At 32.6% G+C, this 23,659-nt stretch overlaps 1 protein-coding gene across 1 annotated transcript in view; it reads right to left on the minus strand.

Annotated features, from left to right (window-relative positions):
• Positions 1 to 23,659, minus strand: part of LOC124537013 (probable G-protein coupled receptor CG31760) — a 100,892-nt gene that overhangs the window by 52,807 nt on the left and 24,426 nt on the right. The window contains exon 2 of the mRNA XM_047113721.1: positions 8,222 to 8,247. The gene's annotated coding sequence lies outside the window, so the exon portion shown is untranslated. The remainder of the gene's footprint in view (positions 1 to 8,221; positions 8,248 to 23,659) is intronic.

A 23,659-nucleotide genomic window follows, 5' to 3' on the forward strand; every position in this document is an offset into this window, starting at 1 on the left:
TTTGCATCAAACATGTATCAACCTGAATTATTTATTTGTCAATTCCGCTTCTTATGTATTTATGTAATTAGATGGTAAAATTAACCATACTATTCATGACACAAACTTATCTGCAACAGCACCTGTAGTAATTAACTTATCCTCTTTTGTTATGGAACCAACAGATTCTGACGAAATTATTACTGTTATTGAAAGCTTACGACCAAATTTCTGTGCTGCTGGGATGGGATATCATCGGGCACAATTAAAAGGTACTCCCAAACTCTGGTTTTTATTCTCTGCCATATCTTTAAACAATGCAATGTTCCTTCCCAAATCATTATAGCAGACTATAGTAATACCTATATACAATGGGAAAACCATTATTAATTATCGCCCAATTGTAATTTTATCGACTTTGCCGAAGGTACCTGAACGTTTAGTTTATAAAACACATGTCCGCCATATCAAAAAATATGGTCTTATTTCTTCCCAGCAATTTGGTTTTTAGGAAAGTACAACAGATACCAGCCACGAGCTTACCAAATATATAACCAGACATTTTAAGCGTTTATAGAATTCCTGGACCTTGCCAAAGCATTTGACACTCTTTTTATTGCAGCTCTTTAACTGAAACTTGAAAGACTAATTGTCAGAGGTAAGCAAAATAATGTATTTCCCAGTTATCTTACTGGTCGATCTTATATTACTAAAATCAGTAACCGCCTTAGTACGAAGATGTTGATTTCTCAAGGCGTTCTACAGGGTAGTATTTTGGGGTAAATATTTTTTTTATAAATGGCTTTCTGGCTGATGATATTTTCATTTTTTTAAGTAGGAGTTTTTACTCCTACTTAAAAAAATAAGTAATAAAAAATGTACTGTGTAGGTAAACTGTATAAATAAATCCATAAGGTAGATCATCCGATTTATTACCATTTTAGTTTAGTTAAAATATATTTGTTACGAACAACGAACAATATTTTATTTTTTTTACTTTATTTTGACACTTATGAATCGACATTTACGGTGTTATATTGTGTGAAGCCACCGTCAGTTTGGAATTTAGACTGTAATGAGAGGAACATGCAATAGAATACTTTATACTTTTTTGATAGAGAAGTTACTCGAGACATATATAAAAAAACGAGATAATAAGATTTAAGACTAAATGCAAATTCGATATAATAATGCACCATAAACACAATCGATATCTTTAAACAGCTCTCATTCATCTACATTCTTTAAAGCTTGACATTTTAAGACTGAATAGTGAATACTTTACACCAAAGGTTAGAAATAACCTTTCGGGGTAACATAAGAAGTTTCTCGTGACGTGTCTTAGTTTCTTTTAAAACAAGCAATGAATGATTTTCTCGAGGGACGCAGTATATACGAGGTCAGATATGAAAGGGGTTAAACGAAAAGCTATTTTAAATTTTTCGGCATTTATATCTTCGGTACATTGCATATAAATCTCAGTTAACTCTTACAAAATGTTGCTGGGACACTGGGAAGGCCACTCGCTCGCACATCTAAAGTTTTTTATGCATGCGATACCTATTCAGTATTTATTTAACAATCTGACTGTAATCCACCATTTAAAATAGATTATGGATAGAAATCTCATCAACTTAAACATCTAAAGTTATTGTTTTCTTTTTTAACTATTATATTTTTTTTTATTTTACCTTGGAAATATCGCAATTGTTATACTCAGATGTAAGCTATTTAAAAATAAATAATATGTTCTATACATGATTATATATATGATTATGATATGACTATTTTTATTAAAATACTAGCTATACCCGCCCGCTTCGCTGGTCATTAGTCATAGAAAAATATTTTTTTAATTTTTCATTTTGTAATTAATTACCGATACAATGTACAAATAATGAAGAAATATGCGAGATCTAATCAAATACTTAAAATTATTTCATTTAATATTCGTCAATGATGTTCTCGATAGGCTGCAGATTGGTCATAACACCCATAAACTTAATTATCAAGATCATATCTTCTTTTTTTTTTAATCCGGAAACAGATATGATTTATGAGAATGTTTTTGTTGGTGTAATCTCGATGTAAAGTTGGTACGATGAAAATTTTAATTAAATTTCTATAGCCTAGAAAAGTTTGTATCACACCAAAAACTTCCTCTATTATCCGGTTCTATCAAATATCGATGATATAACATTTACAACCTTGTCATCTGTATGTATCTCGTAAATAAATGTACCCTTTGGCTCGAAGTTTTGATTGGTTGCATCGAATGTAGCTTAATCTTTCGTTCTCGACCATAGCGTACATGTCAACAATGAATTGTTAAAACAGTTGACGATACTTCAGAATATGGTTAGATTGATTATCTCTAATTATACGATACGCATAAAAATCAAACTCTTCGATGTCACAGAGCCAGTCGTGAGATTATTTTGATACAGTCCGAGATGATATCCATCTTCTGCTCGCATAATCATAATTGGATAATCGTAATAATTGTTATACGATTTATATTTTTCAGCGACACCTTGATTGTTTTTGTGTCGCTTAGTGATAACAATACCTCGTTTTGTAATTTCTGTACCGACAATTACAGCTGTGACTTCAGGAGCTATGGAAGCTTTAATACGCCTTTTATGCTCTGCGTTCTATCTGCATTGATAATTACTTTGAATCATTTGTTGTTTCACTATCTAGAGCAGTTTTAGGCATAATCCTAAATATTGCGATGATTTCTCGATTAGTTGTGGTACTGAACATGCATCAAAGATCAATCTTTTTCTACGTTGTCCGTGAAATAAATGTCCAGAAATTGGGGATTTTATTTAGATACTGGAAGAATTGAACCAATCATATGATACACTTTAAACGTAAACGCGAAATTATTGTATTGTACAATATTTGTTACTCCAAAAGATATCATTTTAAATGAAATGAATTGTAATTTCTAATATACTGAAGGAAATATTTAGACTCCTTAATAGTTCCCGTAACGTAGGTAAGAAGAGGTTCTGGTGGTTCAACCAGTTATGGCAAATACATTTTACCAGTGGAGTAGCATATACCAGCAGTTTATTTAGTGTGACAATATGGGAATACTATATTCATTGAACCAATGATCACGTCGGGATTCATCTTGTTATCATAACCTATATAGTAATTGAAGGCTGATTTATTGAGATTGGTTCTAGTTCTTGACTTAGTTTTTTTTAATCATTCATCATCCAGTAATTGGGCTTGTCAGGTTTATGAGTATCTCTTGATTGTAAAGATGCTTGTTCGAAGATCTGGAACTTGATCATTTCGTTGACTAACTGTTTTGGCAGCTCTTAAAGTAGAAATTCGGATTCTATTTGTTTCTAAACATATTTCTTGTTGGTGTGTTGTTTCCGTAGCTCTTTTGGATGACGCTACGCATATATTGTTGATATTCCGATCTTTTGTTTCTTCAATGGCATGGTGGTTTCTATTTATATAAATAAGTTGTTTTTTTTGGTTATGTGCCTTACGTTTACATTTTATACTAAAAATTCATTGTTATTGGAGTTATGAGTATACTTACCAATTATGATTATTGTTTACTTTATTATAATCAAAACAGCTAATCACTTCTTCCCATATATGTAATTTATAATAATTATCTCATTTATTATAAAATGACAATTATTATTGTTGTGATTATTTTATGTTTATTGGCATATGACGGAAATTAAGTTAGTTGTTATGCTTTTTGAATAGATTTTCATTTTTTATTTCATATTTTATATGTGATACACGTAAGGGCCATCTGTTGGTTATTTTTAATGATACGGATGAAATAATTACTTTCTCCATAAAACAATAGATAAACATACCAATTTTCATAATGATCGATCAAATAGTTTCTGAGTTTATCGATGACACACACATGCAAACACATCCTTTTGGCTATCTATATATACTTTTGTATGTATAGATAGCCAATGATTTGCGCAAGTATATGTTTTTCCTGTATGCCAATTTTTATAATGATATAGACACACTTCAAAATTTTCAAAAATGGTAAAAATTAAGTCAGTCAAAGAACACATGACGAATTACGACAAAAATAAGTGTACAGACAGACTCTAGAGATTTATATAATAGTATAGATTTAGTACTCACATGCGATAGCTTTATTATTAGCGTATTTTATGTATAACTTTGGTGTTTCTATACCGATTTCTATGATTTTTTATGGAATAGTTAATACTGTTAACTTTTGTAATTTGGGATGATTGAGAGTGTTATAAACGTAGGAATAGACAAATATAATCAGAAAGCTTCGAACTACTAAGCTATTGGGAGTGACACGTGTTATTGTGAGTCAACCATAAAAGATAGACATAGGCTGTCATGGGATATTTTTTGTATAATTTTAAGGAGAACATTTCCGTAATACATGATTTCTGTGTAGCTTTAACCATTAAGCCTAAACACTCGACGGAAGTTCAAAATATGGGGTAACTTTCCCGTTTTTCAGACATTTCCCTTCAGTGCTCTGCTCCTATGGACTTTAGCGTGATGAAAAGTATACTATAACCAGCTCAGGAGTATGAAAAATAATTGTACCAAGTTTCGTTAAAATCCGTCGAGTAGTTTTTGTTTCTATAACGGTTATATGGCTACATATTTTACAAATTTACTTGATAGCATATTATAATAAGTAATTTTGTCTTAATCCAGTTTCCAATCAATAAAGTTATGTTTTTGTATAATTAATTGTAATAAATAAATAAATCTTTGTAAAAAGACTTTCTCCGGTCATCATATCATAACTCGGGTAGTCAAATAAATTGTAAATGTAAGAAGGGCTAAAGCTTTTAAAAGCACTGTGTGAATAGATTTACTCCCAGTTCGTTTGGGGTTTTGATGGCGAAAGTAATCTAAGGTAAGATTACTGCATTAATTGTGTCATTGTATTAAATTAAAATCTAATAATGTTTAAATGTGTTGTGTAAAATAAATATACTGTATGATGTGTATTTTCTGTTTTATTTTAATATAATCATAATAGTAAAACTTTAACAATCAGACATGAATTATAAACCTATTTACATAGTAATTATTTTTCTATATGGAAGAATGTATTTCACGTTTCCACTACACGAAGTGTGGATCTAGTACATCGGAATACCAACTTAAAAAATCCGGATTTTTAGTAGGTATTCCGATGTACCCTCTGTTCGGCGGGCGTCACGGTAACGCTTTCGCATGCTACCGTGACCCAAAGTTTTTCCATTATACGAATGGAACTCTTGTCTTCGAATTCTTCTCCTTAACTCAATGTATGTAACGTATTTATAACAAAGACTTGAAATACTAAATAATAATAACCCCAACCCTAAATACTATTAAATTTTACACTTTTAGATGAGGATTTGATGAAGATGATTTGAGGATTCCAAGAATGTTAACGGCAGGAGAACTTGTACAAGTTTATAACATATTTGAAAGTATATCCGTCCATCGTGTAAATTTATCAAAGTTAAATATAAAAAATACGTAAAAGAAGTTTAAAACCTCTTCCTCCCCCGAGTAAATGAAAATATTTCGATAAAGTTTTCCAGCGTTTCAAACTTGTAGTGGAGTCAACTTAAGTCGTAATTACAGTTTGAAATTCTAAAGTTAATTACCGGGCTAGTGAGTAAACAGTAACATTAGCGAGTTTTAACAACTAACACTTAGGTAGCCTTGCATTTTTCTCTTTTTTTTTATGGTATAGGTTGGCGGACGAGCATATGGGCCACCTGATGGTAAGTGGTCACCATCACCCATAGACAATGACGCTGTGAGAAATATTAACTATTCCTTACATCGTCACTGCGCCACTAACCTTGGGAACTAAGATGTTATGTCCCTTGTGCCTGTAGTTACACTGGCTCACTTACCCTTCAAACCGGAACACAACAATACTGACTACTGTTATTTGGCGGTAGAATAACTGATGAGTGGGTGGTACCTACCCAGACGGGCTCGCACAAAGCCCTATCACCAAGTAACAATAAAGTTTTCATACATTTCTCATTGATAGGATTGGATTGGTTTCGCTAGCTAATGGGAAGAGTAGGAGTTGCACATGTTACTTGGACCCTGATAACGTGTATTAAAAAATTTAGAAAATCTGATGGTAAATTGGCCTCCTTGCCCACAGATATTGGCTCCGTACAACAAGTATAACTATTCCTTGAATTTCTATCAACTTAGGGAGTTTTGCTTGTGCCTGTAGTTACCTTGTCTCACTCACTCTTCAATCAATGCTAAGTATAATTGATTAGCGGTAACTAGCGGTAATGAATGAGTATTGGTTGGATGGTCTTTCATAAAGAACTCCTACTAAGGCATCTATGATGATGATAGAAACACATACTTGCAAACTAAATATGGCTTTTTATATATCAGTTTGAATTAATTTTGAAAATAACAGTAATACGCATAATAAGATATATTAATCATTGTTTACATCACGCATGCGCCACCGACTTCAGGAGCTAAAATGCTATGTCTTATTGTACCCATAGTTATTAGTATAAGTATAAACTAGTGTTTACTCATCCTTCCCACTGAAATACCATAATACTAAGTATTGCTTGTTATTTGGCAGTCGAATATACAATGAGTGAGACTGGCTTACCCAAATGAGTGCTATCATTTGAGTGTTGTACTTTTACGATTTTTTTTTGTACACTGCTACTACAACCCAAGTATTACTGCAAATAAAGCTAACATATTTAACTTATGACCCGAGAGAAATTACTTTACCTCGATAACTTACTAACTTACTACATATACATTAATTTTATTCCGCGTGTTAAATAAATCAAGTGTGATAAATGAGTTTGTTAATTTTCAACGCAACGCTGCCTCATGAGCCATTATGCGTTTATTTATTTTATTCACAAAATATACACATATAAAAGTCTCTGGTTAACGATATATTTTTAGTATAAGCATAAAATTTATTACGAAATTTTTCCGAAGCACATTCATAGAGCAAATAAAACACAGACAAACCTTTGTACATCAGATCACGTAAATAAATTTTAGAACTCTAAAATTCAAATACTGCTTGATTTTACGTTTACCCAACTATCGGAGAGTCGTTTAAGAGTATGGTTCCTTATGTAATAAGAAAATAACATAAAATGTGGAACCACTGAATGCGACAATGCAACGCTTACTGGTGTGCAGCTATTATTGTTGCTAGTGTGTCTTAGAGAGCTGGATTTTCAAAAATACCTCCATTACTCGTCTTGCTTACTTAGCGATATTATAATTTTAAGTACGACCATATATATAAAATGTTAATTTTCTAAATAAGACGCATTCAATTTTACTTACAAATGTATATTACATATAATTTGTGTTTTTTTTTATAGAATAGGTTGGCGGACGAGCATATGGGCCACCCGATGGTAAGTGGTCACCATAACCCATAGACAATGACGCTGTAAGAAATATTAACTATTCCTTACATCGTCAATGTGCCACCAACCTTGGGAACTGAGATGCTTTGTCCCTTGTGCCTGTCATTGGCTCACTCACCATTCAAACCGGAACATAACAGTACTGTATACTGTTGTTTAGCGCTATAATATCTGATGAGTAGGTGGTACCCACCCAGGCGGGCTTGCACGAAGCCCTACCACCAAGTAAAATATATAGAGTAGCTTCTCTATAAGTATATACAGAAGCTGCTAACTACTTACGACGTAAGTCTTACGTTAATTTAATACTTTGTCAACTAATATTTATTAATTATATTAATATATAAATTAATCGAAAATGCTTCATTGTTCAAAAAACTAATTTCTTGGAAATATTTTAGTATATAATTATATTGCCTATATAATTTACATGAACTACTAACAACTTTTATATCAATTAAATATCTCAAGTCTAATATAGATATTATTAAGTTTGTTTGTTTGGTTGAACGCGTACCTCAGAAACCAATGATCTAATTTGAAAAAAAACTTTCAGTGTTAAATAGCCATTTTGCTGGAGCAGGCTATAAGGTTATACAATTACGCTATGAGGATATTTTGCAAAAATGCGTGAAAATTATTAGTTTTGACAGCTTTCGTTGCGTGCGTTGCATAAAAAGTTAATATGTCGCAAAAATCATGTGTGACAGAATCTGTTATATAGCCGAGGCAAGTCGGGATGAATAACTGTATTTCGCCTACAACGATTGTAACTTAAGAATATTACTTACCGAAAGTGTTCAAATCATTATTGGATCTGAAAAAAATAATAATATCAATATACATTCATGTAAATATTAATTAAAATAAATCATTCATATATATAAGACAGATTACATTGTTAGTGACTACGAGTTAATATAGTTGGAATAATGTTTCTTGTAAATAACTAACGGTAATGAGTAACAATATTTAGAGATAGTAAAATAAAATCTATCTTATTCAGTACCAAATCTTTGTATAGACGAAGGTATTTTGCGCGACTATATAAATAGCAACAGAGACGTAGACCCATGTCGATTCGTATCTCTCGCAGATTCATTTCATCTCCAAGTTGTAAATGCGCTGCGATACGAGAGCATCTAACAGCCCGCAAATGAAATGAAACCTGATATGAAGTATTCACGAGGGTTTCAGTAAACGACGACTTTTTTAATTTTACGAGAATTTTATACTGTGAACACTCGGTCTTCGCTTTGATTTTCTAGTTTTTTGTTTTTTTTTTTTTTTTAATACAAGTTTTTCATTTTGCTATAAAAACTTTTTTGTATTTCTTTCTACATTTGTATTGTTTATAATATAGTGTACGATATATAAAATCACTAGTTGTTACTCGCAGTTTCGCTCGCGTTTTAGGGGTCGGGTTGTAAGATGTTACGCAAAAAAGTACCCTATATTCTTCCTAGGAGTTCAAATTTGCTTTGTACCAAATTTCATCAAATTCAGTTCAGTGGCTTGGCTGTTAAAGAGCGACATACACACAAATAGACAAAGTTACTTTCACACAGATTTGTTGAATGAAATGAAAACTTTATTGTATTAAATGATAGATGTGTTTAGTTTTAAAATTGAAGTGTATGATAAATTAAATCTCAAGAAGATTTCTTCATAAGATTGTGAAAATAAATTTAATATTTTTAACGTGTAACCTAAATTTTATCACGTGTTCTTTAGCACGACGTAAATGTATTGAGCGCTGGTGTACGTCAAACTAAATCCATTTAATGCCTTCATAAGGCGTTTTATTCAATATATTCAGGAGGTAGTGGGATCTATAAATTTCATTCCGCTAATCTTAAGATACGGTCTGACGTAAAATTTTACAACTGAAAAGTATTTAAAATGTTTTTTTATGTTTAGATTATTGACTTGGTGTGCCAAAAACAATATTGAGTATTGTTGTGTTCCGGTTTGGAGGATGAGTGAGCCAGTGACTTCAAAACATTACAGTTCCTTAGGTTGGTCGCGCATTGGCGATGTAAGGAATGGTTAATACTAACGACGCCAGTACTTATAGACATTGGTGACCAGTTATTATCAAACTTATAAAAAAGGTAGGTAAACTGACAAGTACCACCTGGTATTAAGTAATAACGCTACTGCCCATAGAAACAGTACTGTAAGAAATTTCAACTATTTCATACGTTCTAATTGTAAAAATAAACACATTAGTAGTATTGTTTCAGTCAATAACGTTGCTGGTGAACAGTGTTCTAGAATGTTGAATATCAAACTAAAATTCAGTGTTTTAACACAATATATAGTTTTTCATTCATTTTCCAACAAGACCATACAACGAAATTTCACGAACTTGGTGGGATTTAAATGATTTATAGCGTAATTTTAAATAACCTAAAATTTTCTTGAAAGATATTTTATCAAATATAGAGATAATTTTACGTATTCATTTTTGGTTGCTGAGATTCGATCTTTTAAAAGACAAATAAATTCTTAAGCCTTCTTTTCATGTTACTAATGATTTAAATATCGTTTTGATTAAAGTTTGTATATTGGTTAATTTATGGTTTTATTATAAGAATAATTTTATGGACTAAATAGACTATTTATTTAACTTTTGTAAATAATTGATTTAATCTTTTCAAAAAGGCACTTACTTACGTGTTTTTTATGTACGTATGTCGACACTATAAGTAGTTCAAAAAATTCAAATTCAAATTTACTAATAGGCTTTTTCGAGCGAAATCTATTGTGCGAAGATAATGAAGCATGCATTTATTGTTGCAAAGAAATCATTCGCGCAAACTTTGTTTCGTCGCTGAACTTCATCAGAAACAAAAGAAGAAACGCCTTTCGAAACGATTAAAACTTTTTCATTTGTTATAGAAACTTCCAGAAAAAACTCTCGTAATTCAACGTAATCTTAGTTATTACGGAAAATTTTAATTCACTTAAGACTAAGCTCCTTAGACTTGTTGGAACATTAATTTTCTTTAATTGGCTTTAGTTTGATTAAAGTGAAGTGAAATCCTGTATACGTATTATTGCTAGACTAAGGCCTCTTCTTCTTTCCAAGGAAAAGATTTGGAGCTTACTCCACCATGCTATTCGAATAACGGTTGGTGACATTTCATTCGCCACATGCGGGTTTCCTCACGATGGGTTCGTGATGTATTAAGAACACAAAAAAATCATATACATATATGTGGTTTTTGTGTGGTTTGAACTCAGAATAATGAGTTCAAATTGATTGGGGCATTTTAGCTATGAAGAAAAAAAAACTAAAACACGTGTAACGTAGATTACGTAGACATGACATCGACTGTTAAAATGGTTAATGTGTCTATCATACATATGTACATACATACGTAACTTGGCATTATGAATGACTAAATGCAATAGTATAATTAATAACTATACACTAAATAAAAACTGTTAGTATTGCATAATATAATATGGCTATTATATAATGTGGCTATTGGTAAATCGCATAGTATCTGTTAGTCTGTGCGATATTAAAATTAAAGTATTAAAATTGTATTAATAAAGAATGTGTGCGTTCACAATATCTGCGTTCACAATTTATTTGTCTTTTATCTTGAATCTCAGCAACCAAAAATGAATACGTAAAATTATCTCTATATTTGATAAAATATCTTTCAAGAAAATTTTAGGTTATTTAAAATTACGCTACGGAATACGAGGGCACAAGAATGCCTATCGGGGGTGAATCTGAGCGGCACAACAATTTATAACATTGAGTTTTGTAATAATATAGAGCGTGGAAAATGCGTATGTAGGTTAGTGGCTAGTTATATGAGGCAGCAGTACGATTTTGTAAGAAATCACTTCTTATCTCAATGAAATGCATATTGATAACGGACTTTTGATTTACGCCATTTTGATACGTGTGTCGTAAAAAAAATATATTAATTAGTCAGTACTTTTAAACACATTTCAAACTCGTGTTCTGCGGTGAGATTTGAGTTTCTTGATTAAAATATAATAAACAAGGTCTTTTTTAAGTATTTAGATCGATATTTTGACATTATATACAATGTTCTAAGTTCTTGTTCACGAAATAATGTCGAAATATCGAGTTCGATATATATAAACAAAACATGATAAATATCCCGTTTTAAACAACTGTAATATTAAAAATAACCATGTTTATTTAAAATCTGATTTTATAATATATGTTTTTTCCAATAGTAGTTTCGATTCGGTATTAGCCAGTGGTACACTCTCGAAATTCACTGATCTCGTAATACGGTTGCTCATGCACCTTGTCCGATCGTGCCAGATTGTAGATTTATGGGATTATGAGTGCTAGGAAGTATTACATTTGTGTTTACGCAATATCGTATCACCTGCGCGATGGCTATTGTCTTTGAAGGAATTGTTATTCTACTTGCTAATATTTTTTATAGCATTCCTATCTTTTGTTAATTATTTAATTTACCAAGGTTATGCTCGTATTTCTTTAATTTGTACAAGTAACTATTATTACCCAGCGTATTAGGTAATTTAAATGTTAGATTCCATGACGATTGATGACTTAAATTTACACTGGTTTAAGGTTTTTTTTATAGATTAGGTTTTAAAACCAAATAGATCAGTCTAATTCAATATTAAATAAAAAACACAGATGGAAGGAGAAAAAATCTGAAAGTTGAACCAATACTTATTACTGTAGTCGATCATTGGTCGGTTTTCGGAAGTAAAACATCCTTATTAAAAAATAAAATATATTGATTTGATAGGAAAAATGAGATTCAATTGAACGATCCTTGTCATAATTACAATGAAAAATATTTTATCCTAAGAGCCCGTGAACGCTGGGTACATCATAGTATAAAAGCCGCAAGTTTCTCTATGCAAAATCCATTAGCAGTAGGAACGATTGGCCACTAATAGGTTTGGATCATCATGCCTTTGGCAGGTAGAGGGGAAGGTAGCTTGCTACGAGGTAGTGGCAATCGTACCACTTCCCTGAAAACGTTACAGTATGGAGCGTATTTTTTAATATTTTCATCCGAAAAACATCATACTTATACTTGGTGGTAGGGCTTTGTGCAAGCACGTCTGGGTAGGTACCACCCACTCATCAGTTATTCTACCGCCAAATAACAGTACTCAGTACTCCTGTGTTCCGGTTTGAAGGGTGAGTGAGCCAGTGTAACTACAGGCACAAGGGACACATCTTAGTTCCCAAGGTTGGTGGCACATTGACGACGTAAGGAATAGTTAATATATCTTACAGCGTCATTGTCTATGGGTGATGGTGACCACTTACCATCAGGTGGCCCATATGCTCGTCCGCCAACCTATAACATAAAAAATATATAAATCACGTCATACATAGCCAGGCATGCTGTAACTTTAATATATTCTTCATACTTACATTATGGGATGAAGTTAAATTTTATTCTTGGGTAGACTAGCAACAGATGTAGGTCGTTAGTAGTCAGTTTCGACGGCTCTAACATCTTACGAGACAGTGTTGAGGTGCAGCCTTAGGTGCGAGCGGGAAGGCAATATAATGCAAAGAGTAGATTCGAGTAGTTCCACCAACCCGCATTGAAACAGCGTGGTGGAATATGTTCGAAACCCTCTCCTTAATGGAAGAGGAGACCTTAGCCCAGCAGTGGGAAATTTACAGGCTGTTACTTTACTTTACTACTTTTATTCGAGTAGATGCAGAAATTGTTTATGACAAAAAAATATTCAGCTTAAATAGTGATTAAAAAAAAATATTGGTCATCGCATATTCTACCATCAAAAAAATGTATTTTTAAATTGTTGTCGTTTTTGATGTATTTGAAAAGTAAGTCTGCTGATGTAACATATCATGTATAGTTAAGAGGCATTTTCGTTCCCAAGATTGGTAACTCTTTTGTGATCTAAGGGTGGTTAATATTTACAAAAGTATAGTACGACACAACTTAGATGTAGCATCGGAAAATGCAATGAAACCGATTACTGCTGATTAATACAATCAATAGAAACAGCTCACTATCGCGCCATTTGCCGCTATTCGTCGCTATAGATTCTCGCGTCATTTCAATAGTGCCGACGTGTCAAGTTGACGAATATATTAGGTCTTATGCTATTACAAGTTATAAGGTTTGTGTAAAGATCATATTCACGTAAGAAATAAATATTGATAATTTCAGATAGCATACTTTACTCGGATTAGATCGGTTTTGCGAATTATGCCGACGCTACATCTAAGTTGTGTCGTACTATACTAATTCTTATGAGCGGTGGTAGCCAGTTATCAAAGACGGCGATTTCCCGGCGGTCTACCAAAACAATAAAAAGAAAGTTTTGGTTTTCTTGGAAGATGACTTAAACAAACATTTTCCAACAACTATTAAAACCGTGTAATGAATAAAAACATTTAAACGAAATCGTTTATTATAAATAGACCGGTCTACTTAAACGTCTGTTGGAAAAGCACTTAAAAACTTTAAATCGAGCGCTTATATTTAATACTTATATCTTTTAAGCCGCACTGCAAGCAACGGGAAAGTATGGCATGGAACTCTAAGAGAAAAGATCCTAACAAGGGCCCACAAGCTGTAAATAAAAACATAAGAGCCGCACAATAGAGGCAATACTTTGAAAATAAGCTTTCTCCGTATAAAATATGCATTTACATAATAATATCATTTGAATAATGCATAGCCTGGAATTAGATTATTGATTAGTACTTACTGTGTTTCTTTTTATTACAAATCGTATTGCGATTAGTTTTTTTTACGTTAAAACGTTTAGACGTTCTTTATCGGGAATTACAATAAGAATTTGAAGGCTGAAATAATAATAAGAAAGATCGTCACGAAAATTTTGCTATAGTTTGCGTGTATTGTTTTGGACGCTCTTTAAAAACTTTGGTGTGGAAAAGGACTGTAAAATAATATTCATAACTCATTCTATGTACATATTAAATTTCGCATTTATAATATCAGTATAAGAAAGCAACTTTAGGTCTGCAACGATCTTTTTAGGGATCTAAACAAATTAGCGACCCGTCCGACTTCGCACAGGGTCAATGATATGACATCACAGTAAAATTTTCTAATATTATCAGCATTTCTTTACTAAATTGTCCATGTATTTTATATAAAAACTTCTTCCAAAATCACTCTATCTATTAAAAATAATCGCACAAAATCCGTTGCGTAGTTTTATACATTTAAGCATACATAGGTATATAGGGACAGAGAAAGCGACTTTTTTTATACTATGTAGTGATGTACATTTAATACAACTGCTATCCGCATAAAAAATGGTAAAATTCAATGATAGGAAGCTAATAAAAAGAAATTTGTAACGTCTGTCTGTAACAGTTCTATTAAATACCAGCTAATGCCATAGTACTGATTTCTAGCTAAAAATCGTTTAAATTGATTCTCTGATTCACGATAAAACTGCTGAAACTGACAGCAAATTGCATTTACTTTTATCATTCGCCGACCAGCATCGTAGATACATTTTGATTTTATATGACGCAATATGACCTTTATTCCAAGCGCCGTAAGGTTTAATAATTTATACGAAGGCATTTCAGTTTCAGCTCAACCGAATGATCTAATTTTAGGTTCCTACTGTCTGCGGATTTCTTGGAAAGTCCTAACATGAAATTTTATTTCCTACTCTATATTATTTATAGCAAAAAGGCATCCTTATGTTTATGAGGACGTATACATCTACATATATCAAAGCGCAGCACCAGGGTAGAATTTTGAAATTTTGAAATTTGGCAATTATAGGATCCTTATAAGGGGTGGACATCCGTTAAGAATAGATTCTACGAATTAACCCTAAGAGGGTAAAGCGGGGTCGGAAATTTGTTGTGTATAAAAGTGCGGGTATACCCGCAGATTCAGATAGTAGTTAAAACAATACACTTTTTCAATGATTTCAACTTGACGCTAACTTAATATGCCACATGTGTCTGTAAGTTTAAAAAAACCAAGTACCAAGTACCAAGGGTAAACCAGGACACGATAATTCTGGTATTTTTTTGGTACAATATCTAACGAAAGAGGACACCTAGACACTTATTCGAATAGCTGAAAAACCTTGGCATTGCGTATATTATATGTTTATTATACATAAAATATAATACACATACTTAATTCAGATCTTTATGTTAATTCGACAAATGGTTAACTTTTTACTTACGTTTTGTAACTTAGAATTGTTTGACAAAAAATTGCAGTTATTATTTCCCGTCACCGGATTGTTTGAATCTGGTGACGGGAAATAACTCTCGGACCTCAAGATGATCGTATATCTGGTTCTTTAATTGAACTTGCCTTTCGGTCAAGTGTTTAGAACAATAAAATGTTTCACGAGAAAGCTGTACTTCCTAAAACCGTATCCAATTTATCCATCCTTTGTGTTCCTATATTTGTATGTCAAGTTAACACACACATATATGCATATGTATATATGTACATGGGTTAGAGGAATACAAGTTCAATTGTTCAGCTTGTTTATTTAAGAGAAAACGTTGCCAATGACAATACATATCTTATTTTGTAGTGTTTTTAACTTGGCGGGCGAGCCCTCAACGTGTAGTTGTAGAAGTTATAATAGGTATGTTTTTTTTATGGTATAGATTGGCGGAAGAGCATATGGGCCACCTGATGGTAAGTGGTCACCATCAGCCATAGACAACGACGCTGTAAGAAACATTAACTATTCCTTACATCGTCAAGGTGCCACCAACCTTGGGAACTAAGATGTTATGTCCCTTGTGCCTGTAGTTACACTGGCTCGCTCACCCTTCAAACCGGAACACAACAATACTGAGTACTATTATTTGGCGGTAGAATAACTGATGAGTCGGTGGTGCCTACCCAGACGGGCTTGCACAAAGCCCTACCACCAAGTAATGTTTTATTTCAGATGGCTCAATGTCCAGAAAATGGGAATATTAACAGACTATAAGTATATACGCGGTAAAATTAAACTAAACACAAATAAAATTTCTTGTGGATACTAATTTGTGTTTACAATAATTCATGTGGTGCCCGACAGCAAAGGAAAAAGTCGTGAAACCTTCATGACTTATCTATCGGAGATACACATTCTTTACCTTAAATTAAAACTACCTCACCGTCTAAGCACGGGTACTTGATATGTATCTTTCTATCTATCTATCTATCTATTATGACCAAGCTACATAAAATCATTATAAATTGTAGCCTATGTTTTATGCTTATTTATAACCTATATTTCTGTAAAATTATTTTATTCTAACAAACAAACATACATCCATCCTCACAAACTTTCGCATTTATAATGTTAGTAGGACGTCATTACACCTTTATACATATATCACAATGTATGTACTATAGACCTTAGTACAAAATATTTAATACATTAATAATGATATATGATGATATTAATTGATATCATCTACTTTATAACTTACGTAACCACATTAAGCTACAAAGAAAATTAAAAAAAAAAGTTAATCATATAATCTAAGTCAAATTTTTGCTGCCTTTACATTTATTTTAATCATCTCACGCACACAAAGACACCCTGAAAAGCTGAGCGTCAGTCAATACTGGGGGCCGCTCCGTTGTGTGTGTATAATGTATATACCGCAAGAATACAATATAGCGAAACATCATTATGTAACGAAAAACATTTCAATCATATTTCGCGGTTCACAATATTTCGACAGTTTACAATCTAACGAGATACATTGTGATCTAACGATGTTTGTAGTCTTACCGTAACATATACACCTGTAATCCTTCGATATTCGATTGATTTGGCTTTTTAATAAAAAAACTTTCGTAATCAACTCGATCATATCATTAACATCTGTATCCATAAATGTTATTACAGTTACATAGCACACACACACATATGTGTGTGTGCGTGTGTGTGTTTTACACACATTTATGGCATTTAATAACATTCGATATTTCTTCATCTTTTATAATCTCAGTAAATATGAAATAGGATCATTTATGTCATTGAATAGTAAGAGATTTGAATGTTTATTAGAGTAAACCTAATTTTAAATGCGGTTTTCGATAAAGTTATTTGTAAATGAATTGTTGATCGTTTGTACAATGTTTTAATACGAGTTGTATGTATCACTGCCGAAATTAATTAAATTTTTCTCCATTGTTTAAGTTAAGCAATGAATGTAAAATTATAAAGTAATGAAAAAAAAATAAAAAATAAGATAAAGCCGGCAATGTCCTCAGTTCCAGCGTATCGAGAAAATTACCTTAATATTCCCGCCAATGTTTACTTTTTTTTTTTTATAATGTTGCCCACTTCGAAATGTAAAACATACTACAATTAATAACCTATAAAAACTTAAAATTCTCTAATATTATAAATGTGTAATTTTGGACGAATTTATTTTTTACACAATCATGCAAGAACGTCTGAACGGAACCGAATGAAAAAAAAAACACTTGCTATATTAATGTTGGTACACATGTTATATAAACGGTGATGTCGCTATATTTGTTCGAGATTAATAAACGTCAACACGGCTTGACCGATTACCATGAAAGCTGACACAAATTAGTTTTCATGGAAAAGGTTTTATATTTCAACTTCACAACTCACAAGTCACTTCACATCACAACTCGCCGATAGATGACATTATAGAATGTAAAGTTTATACCGTGCAACCAGTGGCCATGACAATTGTTTTATATTGCATATACACGAATGATAACCATCTCGCTAATAAAATATAATTTAGAGTTTTAGTTAGCAGCTTGGGTTTGAGCTTTATGCAAGGTCATCTGAATGGGTACAACTCTCTAGTTATATATTTTACCGCCAAGCAGCGATACTCGGTATTTAAGTGCTTGGGTATGAGGATGAGTGAGGCAGTGAAATTACACGCACAATGGACATAACATCTAAGATGCCAAGATTAGTGGTACCAGCCCACTGCGACCTCAGTGTGTTAATCATGCAAGCTTTGTACGTAGCACCAATTATTTTCAAATTACTTCGTTTCTGATAATTCAATGAATATGGCTCGCTCCATATAACGCTGATCGTCTTTTAATTTGTGGACTAGTCATGTAGTTAGTTTGCACGTTTCGGCACCGTTTATCATGACAGGGGGAAATAATGACTAAAACAGATTTATGTATAGGACACATACCATACATTTATTGCGTATCCTACAGCCAAACAGTCATCATCCTCCTGCCCTTATCCCAATTTTATTTGTGGTCGGTGCAGCATGTCTTCTCCTTCCATACTTCTCTGCCAGACGTTATCTGACAAGTAACATTATTTCTAACCATATCGTCGTTCACACAATCCAATCATCGTTTTGTGGTCGCCCACTACTAAACACTGAACCTCTACAGCCAAACAGTAATATTCTGTATTGTTGTATGTTGTGTTTTAGTTTGAAGGTGGAGAGTGTTGTTTATGAGCGATGCTGAACGCTTACCATTGATAAAATCACTTGCCAGTATGTCTTAAATTAAAAAATAAATAATGTCTACCTGACATAATAAGTTGTTATTGAAAGTAATTATATAGTATTTCAAAGTATTTTATGGTCAAAATCTTGTTTCATAATTGTAAAAACAATAAAAAAAATTGTCGCAGATAAAGCCACGAAACAATTGTAGTTGTTTTACAAAGTGAAACTTAAAGCGCGCTTAAGTTCATTTTAATAATATTCATTGTATCGCAGGAAAGTGTTAAGGCTGGTGACCAGAGCTCTGTAAATAATATTGTTACGTGTTTTGAAATGGACTTGTTTAAATTCTTGAAATGCAATCTCCTTGTTATAAATTTTCTATTTTAACATTACCAAGTATTTTACTCAATAATAATAATTCACCAATACTAATTGTAACAAAGCTTCGTATTCCTTTGCTTTTATTTTTTCCTCATATTACGCATGTTTGAAATTTTATATAATTAAACAAGTTTTTTTTTAAAGTGATTATAAATTATGAAGCGTTTCTTTTGACATGTTTAACTTTAGTATCTTGATCTAGTTGTTACAAGAGAGCTTATCCAGGCCGATACTAGGGTGGTGGGTTCAAAATCCCGACTCAGAGTCATAATTTGTTAATGAGTTTTTAATTAACTAATTCTCTGTTGCCGTCGAAAGTTTTTAAGTTGTCAGAGAAAATTCTTAATGCTGTAGTATCCAGTAGACAGAGACGGCAACTATCTAGGGGGCCCTAGAAGCTAGAGGTTTTGGACATGGCAGTTTCGGTAAGTACGGAATATCGAGGTGGAAGATATTACCCTCTTGTCCCGAGTGTGGTAAGCTACTCGATACGGCACACCATACCCTTACGGTGTGTATCGACTTGTACACATAACGGAGCATCATTCGCTGCTGAGAGATGCTCCATGGAATTACAAAATGTTGCCATAAACATCGACAATAGTAGGGTTCTCTAACCTCAGTATCCCCTCTAGCTTTGAGGTCTACATAGTGGGTCAACTGTTAGGGTGTGGTGGTAGAATATACAAGCGATCTTATATTATCGATATCGCTGGCCCGTTGTGGTCTGGCGTCGACGAGTCCCATAGTTCCTAACGTCACGGAGAAGAACTCACTTCAGACTGGGCAAATTAGAGGGCGTGTGTTGTCAATTGAAAAATTCTTTCAATATACATGTAATGAACACTGATCGAATTTAATGTCGTGTGCATTTAGTAATGAATAAGAAAAGTATGCATTTAACGTAAATGAAAATCCATCCATTGCATTGATGTTTTTGTTACAGCTTTTATTTTAAAAATGGAGTAGTTTAATCGAATTTAATGGAAACTGCATCATGTGTTCATTGTGATATGACGTATAAAATGTGATTGATTCAGATCTGGTAACAAATACATTTATACGGATATAGGATTACATAAACATGCACAAACCTGATTGATTTATTAATTTCAGGATATTTATCATGTTTTTTGAAGTGTGTGTGATAAAAACATGGTAAATATCCCGAAATTAATAACTTTAGTAATAAAAATAACCATACAACAACAACAACAACAACAGCCTTCCACCACGCTGTTCCAATGCGGCTTGGCAGAATACACATGTGGCAGAATTTCTATGAAATTTGTCACATGCAGGTTTTCCTCACGATGTTTTCCTTCACCGCTGAGCTCGAGATGACATGAGAGACAAAATAAGCACACGAATCAGCGGTGCTTGCCTGGGTTTGAACCCGCAATCATCGGTTAAGAAGCACGTGTTCTAACCACTGGGCCATCTCGACTCAAATCGAAATAACCGTGTTAATTTAAAATCAAACCTGATTGAGTCTTGAAATGTGTGTGTCACTTCCGAAAATCGAACCGATCGTTTTAACTTTACTTACTTTTACCAGTTTATTCTGTAATTGTAGAAACTTCTATCAAAAGCTTTAGCTAGTCGATATAATTGCATGATAATTTTCGAATGATGTTATAATTTATTCGTAATATTTGAATATTGGTGATTGCTCCATCCTATTAGTGTGAAATGCTGTTTATTTTCATTAACGAGAGCCCAATTATAATAATTGACTAATGATATGTTATGTAGAATGAACGTTTGTGGTTTTATTAATAAATTACACAATACATTGTAGTTTCAAATAACTTTTAAAATTACCCTCAAAGCTACGTTTTTATCGTGTAGGCTGGTTATACTAGCATCTCATTGGTTCCTGTTATCGTCAGGAAACCTCTATACGACGAATTAAAATCACTGCCCAGCAATGTTATGAAATAAGCTCTAAGGTTTGTCCTCAACAGGAAGTCACAAAAATTTATTATGGTCCGGGCTGAATTATAATTGTCAAATTGGACAGTCTTTTTGGTAAATCATTCGTTCATTCCATAAGGTGGCTAAATAATTAGATTTATTTAAAAAAAAAAACTTTATAATATAATAAAAAATTTATGTATTTTTCTACAGTTCAGCTGGAATGGAATATTACGAGAGTAAACAAATAAATGAGATTGCAAATGAAAACTGATCTACGTCAGTCGGTCGGAGTCATAATACATTTTTAATTACAGCGGTAACAATGCGACCTCAGTCAGCGTCACGGGTTAAAACATGAGAACAGTTTTTTTTTCAATTTGAGTAAATATAACCTTTTCTTTTAAAAATATTTATCGTAATATACTGATATAATATTTATTGAATGAAATAGAATGAATGAATGGATAAGAATATTTTACTGTTTGTTTTTTTTTTCGCCTAAAACTAAGTAATTTTTTGATTAGTAGTCATTAGTAAACATTAGTAACACGATACTTTTGTGATAAATACAGACTATATAACATGTAAAAACACACAACGTATACATTTTATGAAATTATGCTTGTTAATTTAATCGGTCAGTCAAATAAAATATAATGAAAACCACATATTAAGAATTATTATAATTATATACATACTTAGTTATTAGTTAGTTAAAGTTCATAAACGTTCGATTCCTCGGCGTTCTTGACCGCACAAGAAAAATAAGAACAACCACAAACAACCTGTAAATTTCCTCTAAAGCTCTAGGCTAAGGCCAGGAGAAGGTTTGGAACATTTTCCACCACGCAATGCGGATTGGTGGAATGCTCATGTGACAGAATTTATATGAAATTAAACACATGCAAGTTTTTCACGATGTTTTCCTTCACCGTCGAGCACGAGATGAATTATAAACACAAATTAAGCACATTGTCTGGGTTTGAATCCGTAATCTTCGGTTAAGATGAACGCGTTCTAACTACAGGGCCATGTCGGCATCACAAGAAAGAAAAAAATAATAATTCAATGATTTGATTTTTTTAATACAACATTTTTTACAATGAAACTATTTAAATTAGAATTCGACAAGGCATGACGTAACATACAACCATATTCTTAAAGAGATGTAGGACGAGGACAAGAGGAGGGGGGATAACATAGGACAAGTGCAAAAAATAGAATAAGGTCGAAGTGCATTTGCAATACAGCTGCGGAGATGAGTAGAAAAGAAATAAGACAAAAACGAAATATCGCTGGCACCTTTTTTGTTTATGTAAACTTTTTGTTGAATTTAAAACACTTGATAGGGATGTTACTAAATTTTCAAATGTAAAAAATTTCGTTGTAAGTTGAAGAAATTTTTTAAAAAATATTTAAAAAATTTCTTCAACTTATGAAATGTGGATATTGTGGGCGTTTGGTGTAATGTCGTTCTCCCATTGGTGTATATGATTGATCTCAAATTAAACATCATAGTTATATTCCATATGTACCTATTATTCTATATATATATATATTTTATGGAACTAACAAAAAAAAATTCTTCAACTAATTTAACATTAAACTTCATAAAGAAAAAGGCATGTGTTCCAATGGCTCGAGAAACAAAGACGAATATCACGAGTTCAAATCTAGACAAACTCTAATAAATTTTCACATTCTACATTTTTTTCTTAGAACTGAGATGGCCCAGTGGTTAGAACGCGTGCATCTTAATCGATGATTTCGGGTTCAAACCAAGGCAAGCACCACTGTATATATGTGCTTAATTAAAATTAATAAAAAAAAATTATTGACATGAAAAGTTAACAGAGTCGCAAATGTGTTTATAATTCATCTCGTGCTCATCGGTGAAGGAAAACATCGTGAGGAAACATGCATGTGTCTTATTTCATCGAAATTCTGCCTCATGTGCATTCCACCAACTCGCATTGGAACAGCGAGGTGGAATATGTTCCAAACCCTCTCTTTAATGGAAGAGGAGTTCTTAGCCCAGCAGTGGGTAATTGGCTTTTTTTACTACATTTTTGTTCATAATTTATTTCGGCGGTAAAAGAAGTATATCATAAGTCATAAAAAACTACCGATACAACCTCCAAACCTTTCTCTTAAAAGCAGGAAGTTCTCTTGGGGTACTATGTCCCATATGTGTACTGTTACTAGTGAAATATCTTTAAAGGCAAAAAGTGTGGAACTATTAAGACATCTGTTATACAAACGAGTTACAGTTATAAGTAGTCATATATGACGTATAACAATTGATTTGACCATACCATGGATAGCATAATAACATTTGGATACAATAATAACTTTATATCGTAAAATACGTTGCTATTATCTGATGGTCCAACTCTAGCAGCGCGCATTGGTCAAATCAAATAGCACGCTTTCCCGCCTACTTGTTACACTTCCGTTGCTTTACATT

This window comes from Vanessa cardui, chromosome 17 (genome assembly GCF_905220365.1).
Source record: "Vanessa cardui chromosome 17, ilVanCard2.1, whole genome shotgun sequence".
Taxonomy (NCBI): domain Eukaryota; kingdom Metazoa; phylum Arthropoda; class Insecta; order Lepidoptera; family Nymphalidae; genus Vanessa; species Vanessa cardui.